We start from the raw sequence: 14367 nt of genomic DNA, 5'->3' as shown, positions 1-14367 counted from the left end.
AGTGTGAATATATAACATCTTCCAAAGTGTGAACACTGCATAGTAGAAGTATTTTCCACCTTGTTTGTGCAGCAAGCTGTTAAATTTACCTGGAAAAAAACACAATGAAAATTTGTGCATTTCATACTTTTGACATTTTCCTGGTGGTGCTTTCTGCCTTACACCCCTTGATGAATGTATATGACTTGGTGTTACATGCAGGAAAGTGATCAAGGGGTACCCTGGAATAGGGAGTGGTTAGAGCAATTTACTAAGCTACTTTTCTTGTTTTGGTGTTGGAATCTTTAATTTTGCAGCACTGGGAGACTTTCCTGTTGTTATTGAACACCGTGCATTGTCGTTTCCTCTTTGGTTGGGTAGCTCTTGAGCTCACCCCAAAATGTTCCTTCCTGGATGTGTGATTAGTGCTTCAAATAAGTCCAGGCATATGAGGAACACTAATCAAGCTGGAATAATGCTAGACTACAGGGGCATGGCATGGAACTATAGCAGCACATCAGAAAATATCCATTTGGAAAGGCACATGAATTACTTTGAAATACTCACCTGCAGCTGCAAAAAGCCGGTAATGCAGAATCTGCTGTCTGGAGGAGCATTATAAAGACTACTCTCCCCCCCCCCCTCAATATATGCCACATGTTTATGGCTCATGTATGCGTACAAGTTCAGAAAATCTGTACCAAAGTTATTAGCATATTTCTGATAGTAAGAAAGCAAGCAACTGATTGGATTGTAGACCAGTTTTATTTTTAAGCAGAACTGGAGTCTGAAGTTCTGGTAGGACAGCAATTTGGAAGCTTCTTCTCATACCATCACAGCTCAGCAGATGTTATGATAGGAAGCACTTTAGATCTGGTCTCTGTCTTTGTGTCAGACGGCAGCACTTCTGCACAGATCTTGCACCTTCATTGTTGTTGTTTAGTCGTTTAGTTGTGTCCGACTCTTTGTGACCCCATGGACCAGAGCACATCAGGCACTCCTATCTTCCACTGCCTCCCGCAGTTTGGTCAAACTCATGTTGGTAGCTTCGAGAACACACCACAAAGAAAGTGGGTACATTGTGATTAATAGCAAATGCTAAATATTACTCTTGTGCAATAAATCCACTCCTACCCCAAATAAGTCAGACTCTTACGATAGTGGCCCATTTGGTGGGGTGGAACTGCCAAACTGCCCACGCAATACTGCAGCTTTCTTAGGGTGCATTCAGATGTGGATATTATTGCATCATTCAGACCAATGTGGAAATGTGAAGCCCTTAACCCAAGACTGGAAAAAAGAGAAACAAAAACTGACAGATTTACCCATCCCTAGTGTATATATGCATGTCTGAAGTGGATGCAGTCTCTCTCTCTCCCTCTCCCTCTCCCTCTCAGCTCCACAATTCTATTTTATATGCAAAGATTTGCACGAGCAAATCAGTTAAATGCATACAGCATTTTAGAAATACATGACCATTTCCCCCCACTCCAGCTGTTTAATAAACTGGAGCAGACCATTGCCAAAATGTACCGTGCTATAATGTAAGTCAATATCTGAGAAATAGCCTGATTGCTTGGTCCATTAAGAATTATTCTATACAGTGTGTAACAAATGTCACACATCACTAATATGAGCTAATGACATCAAATGGGAAGACTGTCTGAGCGCTTAGCACTCTAATAGCCTTGTATAGGCTTTACCGCTCTATTTTGTCCCAGCAGCGATGCAATTCCCTGTCGGCATTTTCAGCATTGGATAATTAGACTTTTCTTCTACTCAGTGATGCTATCCATAAACCTGACTCTTGCACACTGTAATGTCATTTGTCAGACAGAATTTTCTGAGAGGTGAGACAATATTGTGAGAGACGTGCCGCGATGTGCCTACACGCTTAGGAACAACGAATTTAAGGCTGCTATCCTAGGTGCACTTTCTAAGGGATGAGCACCACTGAACACAGTGCAACTTGCGTCTGAGTAAATGCACCTAGGATCATGCTACACAGTCAGAAAAAACAAGCATATAAACACATACATTATTGGATTGACTTGAGCATTCAGTATCAGCAGCCTGCCATTCTCTAACTAAAACGGCTGACTGTGACAATCACCTGTGGTTCTTCCATTTCCCCCACTTGCTCTGTCATTTTGTTTTGCTTATCTCTTGCTGGCATTAACCAGGTCTGGTCAAAATATGCCCATTTATTCCCATGAGCCAGTGGCATTTTTAAAATTATTATTATTATTATTATTATTTTGTTGCTGCCCTTCATCCCATACAATCATAGGGTACTGAACAAAACAACCAAAAACAGCATAACAATAAAATTAAGATGTCTGTTAATATGCATATTAAACCAGAGGCAGAGAACCTCTGACCAGGGGGGAAATGTGGCTCTCTGGCCTCTCTATCACACCCTAGACCTGTTTCCAAGCCATAGCCTTCACCATCCCTGCTTTGCACTCCCCTTAAGTGTTTTTGTCTGGCTAGAATGTGTCTTTGATAGCACCCCTTGCTTGCTTGCATAGAGAACAGAGAGGGGTGTGAGAAGCTGTTGAAAAACTAGCCTAGGACACAAAGGTAGAAGTTCTATCCACATTTGCCTCCGGCTCCATTCACCATTGGCATGTGACTGCCCAGAAAGGAGTGTGGCTCTTAGGTTGAGAAAACTTCCCCATCCCTGCATGAGAATCTTTATCTCTTGAGCTCCTCATTGGGCAAAAAGATTGCTGCATCGCAGGGTTGGACTGGATGGCCCTTGTGGTCCCTTCCAACTCTACTATTCTATGATTCTATAATAATAATAATAATAATAATAATAATAATAATAATAATAATAATTATAATTATAATTATAATTATAATTATAATTATAATTATAATAATTTATTATTTATACCCCGCCCATCTGGCTGGGCCTCCCCAGCCACTCTGGGCGGCTTCCATAGAAAGCAAAAATACAGTAAAATATCACACGTTAAAAACTTCCCTAAACAGGGCTGCCTTAAGATGTTTTCTGAATATCAGGTAGTTGTTTATCGCTTTGACATCTGCTGGAAGGGTGTTCCACAGGGCGGGCGCCACTACCGAGAAGGCCCTCTGCCTGGTTCCCTGTAGCTTTGCTTCTCGCAATGAGGGAACCGCCAGAAGGCCCTCGGCGCTGGACCTCAGCGTCCGGGCAGAATGATGGGGGTGGAGACGCTCCTTCAGGTATACTGGACCGAGGCCGTTTAGGGCTTTAAAGGTCAGCACCAACACTTTGAATTGTGCTCGGAAACGTACTGGGAGCCAATGTAGGTCTTTCAAGACCGGTGTTATATGGTCTCGGCGGCCGCCCCCAGTCACCAGTCTAGCTGCAGCATTCTGGATTAGTTGTAGTTTCCGAGTCACCTTCAAAGGTAGCCCCATGTAGAGTGCATTGCAGTAGTCCAAGCGGGAGATAACCAGAGCATGCACCACTCTGGCGAGACAGTCCGCAGGCAGATAGGGTCTCAGCCTACGTACCAGATGGAGCTGATAAACAGCTGCCCTGGACACAGATTTGACCTGTGCCTCCATGGACAGCTGTGAGTCCAAAATGACTCCCAGGCTGCGCACCTGGTCCTTCAGGGGCACAGTTACCCCATTCAGGACCAGGGAATCCTCCACACCTGCCCGCCTCCTGTCCCCCAAAAACAGCACTTCTGTCTTGTCAGGATTCAACCTCAATCTGTTAGCCGCCATCCATCCTCCAACCGCCTCCAGACACTCACACAGGACCTTCACCGCCTTCACTGGTTCTGATTTAAAAGAGAGGTAGAGCTGGGTATCATCCGCATACTGATGAACACCCAGCCCTGATTCTAGGATTCTATTACTGCGTTTTAAGCTGATGTCTAAAAATCATCCATGAGGAGGACAACAAATGTGCGGGTGCGTGTATGAAAAATGTGGCCACAAAACTGAGCTAGAGTTGAGGAAATGAGTGAATGTCACTCCTTTCACCTTTCTTTTCCTTTGCCCTTCTCTTTATCCCTTGGCTTTCTTGCCCATCTGCAGCTTCATCTAGCAGCATGAAGGTGGAGAAGGCTGTTGTAGCTACAGGAGTGCCAGATTGGTCATGGCAACTCCCATCTGTGTAACCATGTGATTCCAACCTTCAACCCTGACCCAGCCCAGCCCCATTCAAGTAAGCAGCAGCAGTGGCCATGGTGGGTGGTGGGGGTTGGGAGGCCCAATGTCTCTGCTCCACCACACACACTGCTAGCTGCATCTTTATATCAAGGCTTTCACTACCCTTTGGTCTTCCATTTTCCCCACAGCATCTGGACAAGGTTATTCAAGATAAAGGAGGCAGAATACTAGGCATGTGGGGCACCATCTTAATTTTGTTTTTTGCTCTAGAGAGCACTGCGGGTTACAAAGTGCCATAGAAAAGTAATTTTATGGCACTAGGCTTTCCCCAAAGGCTTGCAATCTTAAAATTAAATGCACTCAAAAAAAGAGTTTGGAAAAGAAGATTGTGATTAGATTCTGGGATGTATTTACATTGTTGTCCATGTCTGAATTTGACATCATTAAAAAATTTCAAAAGAGAAAATGGTAAAACCGTTATCTATGCAGACACATCCATGCATGAAATCCTTCTATCTTCAAAATGATACAAGTATCTCTTGTATTTTAGAGTTGGACTTGATATAAATAAATAGAGATTATTTTGAGTGCTGTGGTCCTTGACTGCATTCAGATGGCAGAGAAACATCACTGGGAACACAAAAATAGAAATGGTATGTAAAAGTAGATGAGACAGGACACCTAGAGAAGGGAAAGATTGCCTGCAAATAACTTGAAAGCTTGGCTCACTCCCATCGCCTCTCTTTCCTGTGCTATGCTATACTATACCTAATCTATTAGAGATCAATACTGCAATATATTGAACTCCCTACCCTCATCCTATGAATACACTGTAATCTGTTTAGCATTTTAAGAGCATGTAAATGGTCCCACTGGCAGTGTAATGCGCTTAAGTGGATCCAGCCTGATATAGGTTCAAATCCTTATAGATCAACACTAGTTGGACTTCCAGTTGCTACCATGTCATTTGTCAATGTAAAGCTTGAGTATTTTAAATTTTCCTAGCTATTTTTGCAAACATATTTCCAATTATTTTTTGAAAAAATTAATAAAGCACTGTGAGCCCCCCTCACTCCTGTCAAATAACTGGAGATTTTTGCGCACTTAAGGATCTTTACTCTGGCCGTGTGCAATTACTTGTCCTGGGCATGAACTGCATGCACTATGAGCATTGCCCTGGTCATTAATAGCTTTTAGATTAATGGCATGGTTGAAAAAAGGCTATTTTAAAGCAGGTAGGCACCAAATGTTTACGAAAGGTGTAACAAACCTTATTTAAAGCAAGGTCAGTAGTTTCTTGGGATGTAATCATAGCTAAATTTGCTTTTCACAAATCCTTGTTACCACTGAGAAAAATTGATACTATGTTCCTGGGTGATTTGTAGAAGCCTAATGTATGAGACTATATATAATTGCCTTTTCTAATGGAACTTATGAAATGACTCTCCAAACACCAGCCGTTCTTCTATTTCAGTCGTCATGGGTTTGGTTCCTCCCGTCCCCACAAAGCTGTTCCGCACACCATGCCTTTAGTGAGCACAAATTACCGAACAGTGTTGCTTATATGTGCCTACATTTTAAATGTATGAGTACATTGCATACCCATGGGCTAAGGAGCTGATGCCAGCCATGTCTACTTGGTGCCTGTGGTCTACAAAGGTGAAAGATGGGCACAATGCCTTAAACACAAGAGGTTTAGCATGCATTATGCAGGTCTGCAACATCTGCTCATATAAAGTTTATGCTGTACTCAATACACTCCAATTTCAATTTTTAGACAGAAAATAGGATTTTTGGCATGGTAGAATTTCTACCTCAAACCCACTTGCTTTTGTTCCCTTTCTGGATTAGTCAAATGTGTGATCCTGCTTTGTTAGGGAGCATGCAGTACCTCTATTTAGGCATGCATAGGGAGGGGGGCAGGAGTGTATTCACTGGCCATGCCCCCAGTATCCCTAGGCACCCCCAATCCCTACTGCTCCTCCAGCCTTTGAGTGAAGATCTGAAGGAAGATTCTAACATGCTTAGACTCTGCAGAAGTTTCCACTCGCCGTGCAAGATCTGTTCATTGCACATGTCAAGAGAGGAGAGGTGGAGCTGGCATGCCAAGGGATGTGGAGAGTTAGGTTAGGGCCATCACATGCACCACAACTGATTGTCAGGCTTGCTATATAGTCTGAGCACTCATGTAGTCTTTTGAACCCCTGACTAGGGGTAATGAATGGGATAATGTTAAAAACACCCCAAAGCCAGTCAGGTTTGGCTATAGGATAACTTCACTATGGGATAGTGATGGCAATATGAATAAATAATCCAGTGGTACCACCAGGAGTACTATTTCCCACTATTCAGAAGAGTCAGGAGCTTTTCAGCGCTGTTTTAAATGTTTGCAGAAAACAGAGCAGTTTGAGCATACTTCGATTTAAAATTATAATATGTTAAGTACCCCTTGCAGGGTTCTGTTCTGCCAAGAATGCAGAACAGTTGCCAGCTGTACAAAAGAGTTATGAAAAAGATTTAATATTCTTGTTATAGTTCCTCTGAAGGAAGGAACAACAGCTATTACATTAAAATATTATTATTATTTGCTTTCTTCTGTAGGCTAATTGTAATCTTACATTTTTCCCCTCTGTAGAGAAATATCATTTGAGAAAACATGTATGAAAACATATGTCACAGTGTAAGCTCCACATAGATAGTGCACGGCAACAACGGTTTATGTTCATTCACCAATAGCAAAGAGGGCCCCTAACCTTTATTTCATTTTAGTCCACGAGCTGCATCAAGAGCTGGCTAACTCTCTGAAGGCTGCAAGTCAGTGATGGGTAGGGCCAAGTAGGTGCAGACAGCATACCCATAACCATGCATATCCACACACATGCTAGACACACAGTGCATTCACCACATGTATACATCCCACAAAGATAATGCACATTCATTGCCATGCTCTGCATACAGCCACCCTCTTTCTACACATACAGTGCACCCACCCATTCTCATCAACCCTGCTCCTCAGTGCTTGGGCATTTTGGTGAATTTGGTGGTTGACAGCTGGTTAAAGCACTCTGGAGAGAGCCACCGGGGGGGGGGGGGAGATGCATCCAGCAGTTGTGAAACACTAGTGTAGGTTAGATTACCCCAACCAACTCTCACAATGGTAGTGGTTTGCCCAGAGCCACAGTTGGAATCAGTAAAATGGTGGAGTCTCCTTCTTTGGAGGTCTTTAAGCAGAGGCTTGACAACCATATGTCAGGAATGCTCTGATGGTGTTTCCTGCTTGGCAGGGGGTTGGACTCGATGGCCCTTGTGGTCTCTTCCAACTCTATGATTCTATGAAATGGATGAAAACTGGTAAAATCAGTAAATGTTTGTCAGGAGGACTGGCAAGCCATTAAAAATGGGTTGGTAGGCCGGGTCTAGGGTGTGGCATCAACATCTCTTCTCTATAGGAATTCTTATGTGGAGCAAAAATGCTTTTGCTGGAACCAGTCCTGGTTTTGAAAGTTGTATATGTTGTGACGTATATGCTTGAACATACGTCTACCATATGTATAGAGCCAGTGCATGCTCTTCTGCATGGAGTCAGGATTTGCACCTATTGTTATATATATATGTGGATTTAGATGCATCTCCATTGTTTTGATTCGCAGTCCCACAAACCTCCATTCTGAGTTAAGTGCCAAGCCAGGTGTGACATGGATTGTATGAAAGCAAATAACCTGCACTTAAAAAATGCAATAGCTGCTGTGCTGGGGACAGAGTGGGGTCAAGATCATGGTGGATTGGGGAAGAGAGTTCAAGCCTTTGTGCCCTGCCATGGCTACAACAGCCCACATGTCCTGTGCCTTTAAAGCTGGTATTAGCCCTGTGGGGGTGGGAATTCCTATTGGTTCTAATGGAAGCTCCCTCACAGTACTTCAGAGCTTTGGGGCAAGGCAGTCTACAGCATGGGTAAGGAAGGGTTAACTTTCATCCCTACTCCTTATGGTCCCAGTCCTACTCAAGCCACCCTCCCACCAAAGGGAGTTTTAAAAATATATTAAACAATGTATATTACTTGTATTCATACAATGAACATTGTGTTTAGTTTGGTTCTTAGTCCATACAAACTGTGCTGCAGAAATGGACTGCAGTGGGATGAAAAGAAAAAAAGGGTCATAATATTAAACAATCTATGGCCTTTTAAACTGTTTGTGTGGATATTGTTTTTGTTCATTCCTATGTTATGCATTTTTGTGCTTTTGTATTATAAACTGTCCTGTGAGCCTCAGATGAGGGGCAGTATAGAAATTTAAAGAATAATAGTAATAGTACCAATAGTACCAATAATAGTAACAATAGCAATAAATGAATAGATGCTGATAAGCCCATTTTTTTGGGGGGGGGGGGTAGAGATTAGATTGATGAATTTTGGTCCTCTGCAGTACACCACCCTTCTGCTTGGAGCCCAGACCAGCCCCCTGCCATCTGCAGATGATCAAAAATGCAGCTATGATCAGAAATGGATCATAGCTGGGACAGTGCAAACTGCGCAAATCAATGTGCGATATTGCTGCTGGGCTTTCTTGCACTACATCATGCCTGCTTCTCTAGGGGATTTCTACATTGGCAGTTGAGTTGGGGGGGGTGCAGTAAAAGATGTGCTTCATTTCACTTCTGGTTTCTTATCCAGAAACTGCAAGGGGATTTTAAAAGGAAAGGTCTACTATTACATCCCACACAGATGCTTGGAACTTGGTGTAATTGACTTAAGACTGGATTAATACAGACTCTTTTTTTCATGGTTGCAGGGTACTCTTAGAATTCAGAGGATTCAAAATAACTATGGGGCTAACAGTAATATACCTTGCAAAGGCTAAAACTTGTTTTCAGTTCTCAATATTTCCACGTCCACATATCAATCAGTTTTTGAACTGCTGACGTAGGTACGTGCCTCACATATGTGCAACAAAAGATGCAAAACACAATGAATTTCAACATGTCTACCAGCTTTTCTTTTGTACCTGCCTTCTGCCTGAAAATGAAGTGCAGATGGTATTAGTTTCCAAGGATGAAAATGGGCACATGGCTGGGTCACAGACAAGCGGGCTATAGGGTTCCTTGCTTTCCTGTCTCATAAAACTATGAGATGGATCAAACACCTGCCAGAAATTCTGCAGGAAAATTCTGCAACCACTGTTGTTTATCTCTTCCCATCAGTTCAACTCTCTTAGCAATTTAGTGCAAGCTAATAATGGAGACAGGTTACAGGTCCAGGTTCCATTTCTGTCCTGTGAGGAATGTAGATTGTAGTTGTACCCCCGCTTTCCTCCCATTATTGTCACTAAAGCATCTTGAGAGTCAGATTTATGCTGCAATCCTAAACATGCTTATTTACAGAGGGAAGGCCATAGCTCAGTGGGAAAGCATGTGTTTTGCATGCAAAATGTCCCAGATTCAATCCATGGCAATACAAGGTAGGGCTGGGAAAGACTTCATGGAGAACTACTGCCGGTCAGTTCTAGTTGGATCAGTGGTCTGACTAATGCAGCCTCCTGTGTTTCCTGGAAAGACCCCTGCCTGCAGGAGTCAGTGCTTGTTTCCAAGTAAAATATACTTACGGCAGCTCTTTTAGGCACTGATCTAGATTCTCCTTTCGCACACTGCATGTTGAATTAAACAAGCGGTATGTGCAAGTTTGTAAGAAACTGGAAGTCAGAAGCAGGGGAAGAAGAAACTCCTAATTTAGTAGAGCATGGAAATGTGCCAGTTCTTTCCCACAGGGAATGATGGGGAATATAAAGGAGCTATAAAACAAAGTTCTGTTCCATATGAGAGAGGAATGGTGTTTTATTTGTCATCTTTACCCTTCAGCTGTTAAGACCCCACCACCTGTACTGTACATTTAAAGCAGTATCATGGTTCCCCCCTCATGGTTCCCCCCCTAAAAAAATTCAAAAAAATCCCGAGGGAATAAAAAAAATGCTGGGAAGTGTAGTTTGTTAAAGGTGCTGAAAGTCATTAGGATATCTCTATTCTCTTCATGAAGGGACGCAGGTGGCACTGTGGGTTAAACCACAGAGCCTAGGGCTTGCCGATCAGAAGGTCAGCAGTTCGAATCCCCATGATGGGGTGAGCTCCTGTTGCTCGGTCCCTGCTCCTGCCAACTTAGCAGTTCGAAATCACGAAGTGCAAGTAGATAAATAGGTACCGCTTTGGCGGGAAGGTAAGCGGTGTTTCAGTGTGGTGCACTGGTTTGCCAGAAGCGGCTTAGTCATGCTGGCCACATGACCTCAGCCTGTAAAGCAAGATTAGTGCCACAACCCTAGAGTCGTCCGTGACTGGACCTAATGATCAGGGGTCCCTTTACCTTTATTCTCTTCTTGGAGCTACAATTATTAACTCTGGGAATTGTAGCTTCCTGAGGGGAATAGAGGACTCCTAACAATTCACAGCACCCTCAACAAGCTACAGTTCCCACCATCCTTTGGGGGTAAGCCATAAAGTGGAATGCTGCTTCTTTAAATGTATAGTGAATATGGGGTTTCAGTTCTCTTTGTCAGTGGACAGCAGCTGTATTTAAGCCAGGGGTGGGAAACCTCTGGGGGCTGAATGTGCCCATTTAGGCATTTTTCTCACTGGCATTGTTCTTCAAGAGCTCTTGCTTAGCCTTGAGCTGTGATAATGTGCTTGCTGATTGCATTGATGTAGAATGGAAAGACCTATGTGGGCATCTCTTGACTTGTGCATGGCTGGTCCGCTGAAGACAAGTAGAGGCAAGAGTAGCATACTTGGCTCTACCTATGGACATTTCCCTATGGCTCCACCCACCACAGTCATACAACCCTTAAAAGTTTCCCCATGAGGGAATTTAGCTCTTGGGTTGAAAAAGCTTCACCACTTCTGACTTAAATGAACTAATTAAATGGCTTTAAAATGGCAGGTTGTCTTGTGTATTCATGCTGGAGTTTGATGCTCAAGGACAGGTAGTCTTACACTACATAGTTATAAAAAATGCTCTGGAAAAAACCGTTGTAAAGCTCGCAATGGAAAATATCACTGAGTTGCTATTTCAGCTCTACAGCACCATTGGGTGTCACAGTGTTATAATGCATTTATAGTGGTGTAATTTGACTAATGTAGCTGAGTCCTTAAACAGTTGGAGTGTTTACTTTCGCAGCAAGAAACTATAAGATATTTTGAGTCTGTAGATAGTTTGCTAAGAGGGCACAAATTGAATTTTGAGAATTTCAGTTTACTGCATTTCTTTGCAAGATGCCTAGAACTGATGTTAAGGCAATGAAATATTTTCTTTGCAAATATAGTAAAGCAACACTACAGTGAAATCCCCCCTCCCCCAAGTATTGTGCTTTTGCGGACAGTAATATCAACAGTAATTAATATTGTGTGGAGACTGGTATATTGATCTGGATTCTTTTTGATTGCAATTTTCTTCTTCAAAGCAATATAATCTGCCTTGACTGTGAACTTTTCTATACTGCTGCTCAAGTATCAAATCTGTCCGTTTGCATTGCCTTTGTATCTGACTGTTTACACCTCTAAGTGCTATGGACCTTCTTAGTGGGTTTTTTGTTATTTCCTAACTCTTAAAGAGATCACTTCAGTAGCAATTAAAAATGTGGCTTTGATCTTTCAGATAAATGTAAAACTGTCACAGGATACAGAGATATTTCACAAACAGTGAATTTGTGAAAGGGATAGAGAAAACATTCTTCCAAACACTTGATTCCAGTAGAGGAAGCTATACACTTTAGCTCTGCATAGATTAACCCATATAACTCCCGCTATAAGGTAGCTGGTACTAGTAGTCATAGATATGTTAAAATACTTATTTACATAGGTACTTAGAGGTGTTTTTTAATGCAGATGAATGTGGGTAAGGGATGGATTGTGGGTAAAAATGTACAAAAGTGGCACACTCTGAAAATAGACAGATTTGTTCCTAGAATGCAAAATTATAATTTTTTTAAGACTTATGACAGTTGAATTATTTATATATTAGATGTAAATAGGTCATCATCTGCCTTACTAAGCTGCTATTTTTTATGTCATTTTGGACAGCTTATGATCAAATATATGTCTGGGCAAATGCTTCTGCACTCATATGTACCTGCTGTAACAAAACAAATTGCATTTGTTCAAACATAACAAAATATATTTTGAAAATATGATTGCTTCATTGGATGGGAGCTATGGGCACTTCACAAATCCAATAATGCTCTTCTCCAAAGCACACAGTCAGAATCCATGACTTTGAGTTAAATTTATTTGTTGTTGTTTGCACAGTTCTCTTGGGTACTGCCAAAAATCTTATGTACCCTACCTTTAGGTGATCTTCAGGTTGTGACCAATACTTTTGGAAGGATGTAGTTGTCCTGGCTTGTGGCACTCAGTGATGCTGAAATGCTTAGGGACACTAAGATGTTCTTCCTGACACTTGAGCAAGGATACTATGGAAGAAGGACCAGCGATCCACACGTGAAGCTGTCTCCGTGCTCTGGAACACCAATTATGCAGTCTTCCAGCACGTAGAGAAAACCTACATGTACAGACGTTAGGATGCTACTTTATGCCATCCAATATTTTCTCAACTGCCTAGCAGAGGCTCTCCGGGGATTTACCAGGATTTCCTGCTGTACAAGGGGATATTGGACATTCAGCCTGGGACATTGTTGTAGACACCACATGTGCACAGCCACTAAGCTATGGCTCCCCACATAAACTTTGCTTTCCAGATGTGTGGACGATATACCCCTGCAGTTCTATTCCATGCATGAGTCCCTTTATTGTGATGCACACATGAAGGGGACTCCATTTTCAAAGTTCTAAATCCCAGCCATCAGTGTTGACTAAGTATCTGTTCTATAGGTAATATATGAGGGTTTTTCCCCCATGAGATGCCTACCATTGTTGAGTATACCTATTGTCTATTTAAGTCACTTGTGCTGCATAGTACTGCACAGGGACAAAGTTATATTATTTTGGCGAACTCTTTGGCTACAAATGAAGAGTAGATTCCTACTGGGGAACAGGAGAGGGAGATTTGGCCCTGTCCCCAACTCTATTTTTGTACATCTCTTTAATATAATCAATTGCTGAGGTGGGAGGAAGCCTGTCTTCCTGATTAAACCATTTGTATCATGTCTCCTCTGCACAACAGCTTTTGTGGGAAAGCATAAAAGATTGTTCAGCTGTAAGAAACAAAACAAAACAAAAACCTGGTATTGGCTAGTATAGTAACTCCCAAAAACTCATTTCATGTTGCTGCAGTGATGGCCTTCAAACATAAAAAATCATTTTGTAAAGATAAAAAATGACCTTTGAATAATTACTTTTGCTATGATATGTGGTAGCAGTTTCCACACTGTTTCCTTTTGTATTTTGAACTGAAGGACACTTGCAAAACCTCAGTGTGTTTTTAAGGTGCTTGAGACTTCTCTGGATGGCTAAGTCTCAGAAGGAATACTGGATTCTTCTGTTCTACTGATTTGTGAGACATTAGCCCTGCCTTAGGCTATATACATCAAAACTAGCCAATGTGGTGCCCTCCAGATGTCTTTGGACAGCAACTCTCATCAGCACGTCCAAGGATAAGGGTGGTGATAGTCCAACAACAACTACAAGGCATCCTGTTGGGTACTTCTTGGCTACAATTTACAGCCATGATATTGTTGCACCCCACCCAACTCTGAGTGGTGTGAGATTCCAGGGGTTCTAGGCCATAGGGCTAATGCGGATTGTTGTTCAGCAACATCTGGTGGGCCAAGGGTTCACTGCTCCTAACTAAGATGCAAAAGCCCAGAAAATGTGAGTCATTACCCTAGAGCTGAAACAAAAACATCTTTGGCCCCCAGGGTGTGTACACATCATACATTCAAAACACATCACTTCCCCAAAAGTTTTATGGGAATTACAGTTTCTGCCCACAGAACCACAATTACCTTAACAAACTATTCCCAGGATTTTTTGAGAAATTGAATGTATGGCTTATATTCTGTCCCAGTTGTGCTTCCAGTGGAAGTGCATTTCATAATCAAGTTTCTATCATAGAGAAGGCTAGCAGAATGTCATTGGACATGGGGGATTCTGGAAGCACCTTACACAAAACCTGCCTGATCTTCCCAGAAGCTTGTTGAACTTTGCTAGATGTCAGACTTTGCTAGATGTGCATTTTTTTCCTCCCCTTCGTTCGAATCCCCGCGGCGGGGTGAGCTCCCGCCGTTCGGTCCCAGCTCCTGCCCACCTAGCAGTTCGAAAGCACTCTAAAGTGCA

The 14367-nt window shown here is 42.4% G+C and overlaps 1 protein-coding gene across 1 annotated transcript in view; it reads left to right on the top strand.

Moving 5' to 3' along the window:
* DPP10 (dipeptidyl peptidase like 10) overlaps window positions 1-14367 on the top strand; it is a 603190-nt gene that overhangs the window by 60389 nt on the left and 528434 nt on the right. The window lies entirely within an intron of this gene.

Source organism: Podarcis cretensis (assembly GCF_951804945.1).
Source record: "Podarcis cretensis genome assembly, chromosome: 1".
NCBI classification, from domain to species: Eukaryota; Metazoa; Chordata; class Lepidosauria; order Squamata; family Lacertidae; genus Podarcis; species Podarcis cretensis.
The sequence above is the reverse complement of the archived record's forward strand: the minus strand, read 5'-3'. Positions and strand labels throughout refer to the sequence as shown.